The sequence below is a fragment of the Cornus florida genome, unplaced genomic scaffold (genome assembly GCF_030987335.1).
Source record: "Cornus florida cultivar Cherokee Brave unplaced genomic scaffold, ASM3098733v1 CherokeeBrave_3.0.0_Hap2_Chr11, whole genome shotgun sequence".
Taxonomy (NCBI): Eukaryota; Viridiplantae; Streptophyta; class Magnoliopsida; order Cornales; family Cornaceae; genus Cornus; species Cornus florida.
In genome coordinates, this window is record NW_026775581.1 from 8,555,809 (window position 1) to 8,563,018 (window position 7,210).

The following is a 7,210-nucleotide window of genomic DNA, read 5'->3' on the forward strand; positions in this document are numbered from 1 at the left end:
ACTAAACACTATTAAATTGCAAACTTGTAATAAGTTAATCATATGCATGCTCATTCCCTACGAATAAACTTGTTTATTCACCCCGAAGTTACTGGGTGTTTTGCAGGTAAAGCAGCTTTATTGTGGGATGCGCAACATTCTTAGACTTGTTAGAAATCTTGAAGTATTTTTGGTGACATTGAATATGCACTTGTTAGCATATCATGATCTTTTTGGTGTATTGTATAAAAGCTTGTATTTGTTGTCTAAGCTATGTAATGTGCATTTAAGTGCACCTTTTGTTACTCTTTAGATGTGTATTGTAATGAGGCCAAGGGCCAAAGATACTTTTATGCCATGTATGCAACTTTATTTTCATAGCTTGTTATTGGAATACATGGGATTTCATGCATTGAAGGGTCATATTTTGCATATAACATGCCATGAGGCCATAGACCATTTTAGCGCGTCTAATTCATCATATTACACTTGCAAGCATGATCACATTTCAAAGAATATATGGAATTCAAACTTTGAATTATTTTTGGAAGATTATATGAATTTTCATGAAAAATTCATGCATTGAGCATCATTCAAAGCTATAGTTGTTCATTTAAGGTTTAGAGAAGTTTTGAAACTTGTTTGGATCATTTGGGAAGCATGCATAGCCTTAGAATCATGCCAAGCATCTTTCCCATGGATCACAGCAGGTTACAGTAGCTTTTTCTGCTGCTGCTAAGCCCATCAGTCGGCTGATGGCAATCATCAGTCGGCTGATAATTGTCTCGCACCATTCCAGTAGCCATTTTTGTGAAAATTAGAGTTTCAGCCTGCTGATGATTGGGGTTCGGCCGGCTGACCATTGAGTTTTGGTTGGCTGATGATGGGGGTTCAGCTGGCTGATCCTCCCTGAAGCATTGTTTACTTTCAGCATCTCAGACAGAATTCTTGGGTCAACTTTAGAGGGTCGTATCTTCCTCATTTCTAATCCAAATTAGGTCATTCTTGTACCTAAACTGAAGATCTTGAAGTCAGCTTTCCAATTATACCAATTACACTCAAAAACTCCAATTGTAGTGAGAGTTATACCAGTTTTAGTAAGGTAGGTCTCTTAAACGGAGGATGCACTTCGTTCTAAATTAATATATTTTCCGCCCGGACTCCGAATCAGGTGATTCTTGAGTCCATTTCATTTATTTTTTTGTTGTCTTTCCAATGGTGTGGTTGGTAGTACCCACTGCAATATTAGAAAATACCATTTTACCCCTAGGCTCATTTATGTCCGTTTTTAAAACGTCGCTTCCGCAATTGTTTTTCTTTAGATTCCGTGACCTTAATGAGGGTCACATTTGTGTCTTGTAGACATGTAGTATCTCCAGAGACCATTGATTTACCTTTTGCATCCATAGTCTAATTCATCATTTGATTTACATTCGGATCACCATTAATGCACCGGGTTGAATAAAATTTGGGTCATTACAATACCTGTCTTTTTAGGTACTACCTGAGTAAGACTCACCCACTTGTTATCTGAGATGGGGTAGATTATTCCCGCATCTAGCAACTTCACAACTTCCTTTAAAACTACCTCCTTCATATTAGGATTCAATCTTCGTTGGAGTTCCCGAGATGTTCGGGAATCCTCCTCCAAATGAATCTGATGCATGCAAATGGTGGGACTAATTCCTTTCAAATCAGCCACACTCCACCCAATAACCTCTTTATTTTTCTCAAGAACTTCTAAAAGACTAATTTCTTGGGAACTTGTAAGATTGGAAGCAATGATCACCGGGAGGGTGTCATTTAAACCCAAGAAATCATACTTGAGCTTTTCCGGTAGTGGCTTAAGCTCAAGCTTAGGTGGAAACTCTACAGAAGAAATAGGCAGAGTACTAGAAAGTGGTGGAAGAGGCTCTAACCTAGATTTCCATGGAGGAAAATATGTGATAAGAGTGGAATTGAGCAAAAATTCACTTCAGCTATTAAAGAATCAATATCAAAATCTTCATAATTAAAGTGATTCAGACAAGCTTCTAAAGGATCATTGGATAAAATAGTTGGGAGTGATTCCTCAACCAATTCATCAATAACATCAAGGAAAAAGCATTCACTACCATCATAGGGATGATGAATAGCATTAAAAATGTTTAACTTGACTTTCATATTTCCAAAAGATAAATCCATGGCTCCAGTCCTACAGTTAATGCAAGCATTTGCTGTGGCTAAAAGGGGTCGCCCAAGAATGACTGGAATACACTTTTTGGAATCGTGGACCGGTTCTGTATCGAGAACTAGAAAGTCGACCGGAAAATAGAACTTATCCACTTTTATGAGTACATCTTCAACAATACCTTGTGGTTGTCTGACAGAACGGTCAGCAAGCTATAGAACAACCGATGTAGGTTTTAACTCTCCCAAACCTAACTTCTAATACGCCGAGTAAGGAATAAGATTCACACTTGCTCTAAGGTCAAGAAGTGTTCGCTCTATCACATTGTTTCCAATGATGCAAGAAATTGTAGGAGCACTAGGATCTTTAACCTTGAGAGGAGTGTTATACTCAAGAATAGTACTGACCTGTTCGGTGAGACAAACTTTTTTAGGAACTTAGCTTCTGGATTTTCTCTTAAGGGTGCACAAATCCTTTAGAAATTTGGAGTAGGCTGGGATTTGCTTTATAGCATCAAGCAGAGGAAGATTGATTTTGACCCATTTAAAGACTTTCATCATATCTTGAATTTTTTCTCCTTGTTTACCAAAGTGGGAGGGTTCCTCGAGACATTCAGGATAAGGCGCTTTTGGCTCATAAGCTGTCTCAGGGTTAGGAGTAGATGAAGAAGTGACTCCACCTTCAACTCCTCTTATGGATTGTGGAATAGGCTTTGAGGAAACATTCTTGGGATGTGGATTCTGAATGATAGGAACAATGGGAATCCTAAGCTTTTTTTTTTCCTCCTGTCCTTTTTCAACTTGGTTATCAACTACTCTACCACTCCTCAATATAGTGATTGCCTGAACTTGCTCATGATTAATACATGAGGAATTGATTTCATTAATCATGTAAGTCTGCCCTTTCGGGTTAGCTATTGATTGACTAGGCAGCTTTCCATCCTCTATTTAAGATAGAGTACTAGCTATTTGCCTAACTTGTGCCTCTAGCTTTGCTATGGCCTGAGAATAAGTATTCAGAAGTTGGGTATTGGCTTTAATTTCAACAAGAGCATTGAGTACTTGTTCCTCAAAAGCAGAATTTCTAGGAGGTGGTGGAAGATTAGGAGCTTGAGTGGGTTAATTCCTAAACTGAGGTGTACGGTAAATTCCAGATTAGTTGAAAGAATTATTTTGTGACATAGGATTAAATGAATTTTGGTACTGCCCCTGAGATTGGGGAGCAGTGTTTCCTTAATTTTGATTACACCATGATAGATTAGGATAATCTCTCCAGCCAAGATTATATGTAGAAGAATATGGATTATAAGCTGGTCTAGAGAATGCAGCATTCACTTGCTTCTGTGGGATCTCAGATGATTGTCCCAACATAGGGCAAGTGTCAATAAAATGGTTGGGATTAACACAGATTGAACAAAACTCCTTTAGCAAGGCAGTTTGTGGATTAGCAATAGGAGTGAAGCCAGATGATAAGATTTGATCAAACCTACGATTCAAGGCTTCTATTTGAGCGACTAACTCACTAGATTTTTCTACCTCATAAAGTGTTTCAACTTTATGCATTCCAGGTGAAGACCTAGACCTAAAGGAAGAAGCATGTTGCACTGAGTTTTCACTTAGGGCCTCAAACAGTTCCTAAGCGTCAGCCGGATTCTTACGAAGAAAAGCTCCATTACTGGAAGCATCAACTATATTTCTATAAGAATCTGTAAGACTATCATAGAAAATATATATTAAGTGTCACTGAGCAATATCATGGTATGGACACTTTCTTATAAGATTATTATATCTTTCCCATGCATCATGGAGCTATTCTCTCGGGATTTGGGAAAATACCATGATTTCTCTTCTCATTTGTTTGGTTTTAGCCACAGTGTAGTATTTCTTTAAGAACTCCTGTTGCAACATGTCCCATGTAGATATGGAATTTGTTGGAAGGGACTGCAACCAAGTTCTTGCTTTGTCCTTAAAAGAGAATTGGAAAAGACGCATTCTGAATTAATCATTGGTAAGAGTGGTCAACTTGGTAGTTGAACACAATTCCAAAAACACATCCAAGTGCTTATAGGGATCCTCTGTAGCATACCTATGGAAGGTAGGAAGCATTTGGATCATAGCAGGCTTGATCTCAAAATGGGTTGCATCAGCATCTGGAAAAACAAAGCACGAAGGGGAAGTATATGTGGTAGGAATGAAATGGTCCCTCAATTGTGGTTGTGGTGGAGGAACAGGTGGATCCTGTTCTCCATTACCATTACCATTATTACCCGGTGCTTTACGTTGCTCAGCCATATTATCAGAGGAACTATCTATATTATTCAAATGTTTTTTAAGTTTTCTTAACTGACTCAAAGTTCTCTTTATTTCAGGATCATGCACTAAAGGTTTTGACCTATTTTGGTGAGTTAACTTGCACTGGTTCTACTAATCCTAACAGTAACAAAAATAAAATATTCCAAGTAATAGAAAAAACAGTAAAACTCACAAAAAAGTTTAATAAACTGAAGATTTTTATCCCTTAAGCGTCTTTATCCCCACTGCTAATTTGTACCTGAAAAGAAAAAAGAATTAAAGTAAGATATCAAAAAGTCCGAAGACTGGTAAACCAAAATAAACTAATTAAAAACTAAATAAAAACTAATCTCCCCGGCAATAGCGCCAAAAATTGTTGTGTCTCTAATTTTACCACTCGTAATAGAATGATTCCATGTACGATAGCTCTACGTAAAGAGGATGTCGAACCCACAGGGAGATGAGATTTACATTAGTCTTGATTTTAGTCCTAATGGTTTATAGGTAACTTGGTTGGAAAGTTTGTTGGTTGTCACAATTTAACAAACTAAAATTAAAACAAAATATTTAACTAGAGCAAATTAAACTAAATTAAATGATCAGAAAGAGAGATCTTAGGGCTTTGACTTCACCACAATCATCATACTATGGTCAATTGAATTAACTCTGGGAATTTAACCAATTATGTTTTCAAATGAATTGAACTAAATAACATTCGTTCAATTAAGAGTTGAAAGAAAGATGTTTTACAAAATTAGTTAACTATAATCTATCTGTGGTTAGTGAGGACTATCAACCTACCTACTCTAACTACTCTAACTACTTTGTAAACAGTCCACCTTTCCTAAGCATAGACTATGAAAACCTTATTTTGCAAAAAACATTAGAGTACCATTATATGAACTCTATTCTTGTGTCCGACAGGGCTCCGCCAGATACCGCACAACAAGATAGGTTGGGAATAGAACATAAACTATTACATCTAAGACAAGAGAATAATAGTTTATATTCTACTAAAACATGAAAACCACTTGAGTTACCTCAAGTGCTCATAGTTATATAATCAAGAAAACATCATATATTAAAATTAAATCCCAGAGTTAAAACAATCAAACCATGATATCAAATTGTGTTACATCAGTGCCCTAAGAGAGGAATTAGCTACTCATGATGAGATTGGATATCATCTGTGTTGGAGTTGTCTCCATCGTCACAGATGTCACTTCTCTTCTCAGGATCTTCACTTTCAAGGTTATAGGAACCCTAAAAGCCACCACACTACCAGCCTTCTGAATAACACCGTAAAAAGGAATTGAAAATTTGGACCCAATCTATCAAGGCTTACACCTTCTTTTATAGAAGAAAATAAGGATCTGGTGGGCTTTTAGGTCTTTTGGCCTATCTGGAATAAGATATGGCTGATAAAGAGAGCAATCCCGTACTTTAAATCTGACATGTCATGGAAGGCTCAAACTTTAGGAACAGAGGCTCGAGCTTTAGGGTTCAGGCTCGAGCTTTAGGAAGAAGGCTCGAGCTTCAAAAATTGGTGCTCAATCTTCACTTTGTCACTTAGCCAAATTTCTTCAACTATTTTCTGAAGTGTCTTTTTCTTCAACACTTAGAATATTTTTGGAGTTCAACTCTTTTAGCATTGCTCAATCCAAACTTCATGAGCTCGAGCACTATGTACCAGGCTCGAGCATTTAAGGCTCAAGACTCGAGCATCAGTGAATGGTGCTCGATCCTGGAGGTGAGGCACGAGACCTGGGAGTATTGCCTTTCAATTAAAATCAACTCTTTAATTTCTGACACCTCATGCTCGAGCTTGAGGGTCAAGGCTTGAGCACCCTTAGGTAAGGCTTGAGCATTTTAAGTTACAGTTCGAGCACCAAGGTACAAGGTTCAAGCTTTTGGGCCTTGTTGACTTTTCTTCTCTTTTTTGTTGTGATGCTCGAGCCTTAACACTTGGGCTTGAGCTCTGGGGCTTGAATTGCTTCAAACTTCACCATTTTAGCTCTCGGTTTGCTCTGAATGACCAGCAACGACTCTATAAGCTTATCATCATAAAGTCCTGACTTTAACCATTTATCTGGGAAAGTACCTACAAACACACATTAAACATAAATTAGTCTAACTATGGATAGAAGTATCACTTTAGGCCTTAACATATACGTATTTAGGGGCTCAAATATGCATATATTCAGCGCTTATTAATAAACACATACATCAATTCAATGCAAGATACATTAATTCAATGTAAATACTTCTAATTTATAAAACTGAATATATACAATAAAAAATCCCCAAATTGATATACAACTTAACACATGTTTACTTGGTTTAGGTTACATCAACTCCCTAGAAATGGATTTAGCCTCTCATGGATATGGCAGCAACCTCTAGGATTGAAGAAGAGAAAGAAATCCCTCTTCTCACTATTATTGCAAAGCTTAGCCTCTAAGAACCCTAAAAATCTTCTCCCTCACAATATTCTTTTCCAAAACCAAAACTAACTACCCGATACAAGCCTTTTCCCCTCCTTTATCCTTACAAGAGTTTCCAAATAAAATAATACGTTCAAAATTTGAATTTCCCCTCAAGATAGAATAAAATCAGGTTTAATTAAAAAGAAGGCCCGTAGGCTTACGTCAGAACGCAAGGTCCTGGTAGTGTGGCGTCCGGACGTAAGGTGCTGAGAGGTGGCGTCCGGACTCCATTCTTGCGTTCGAACGTGAGGCTGCTTCTTTGACTTGGTCTTCTCTCTTTAGCT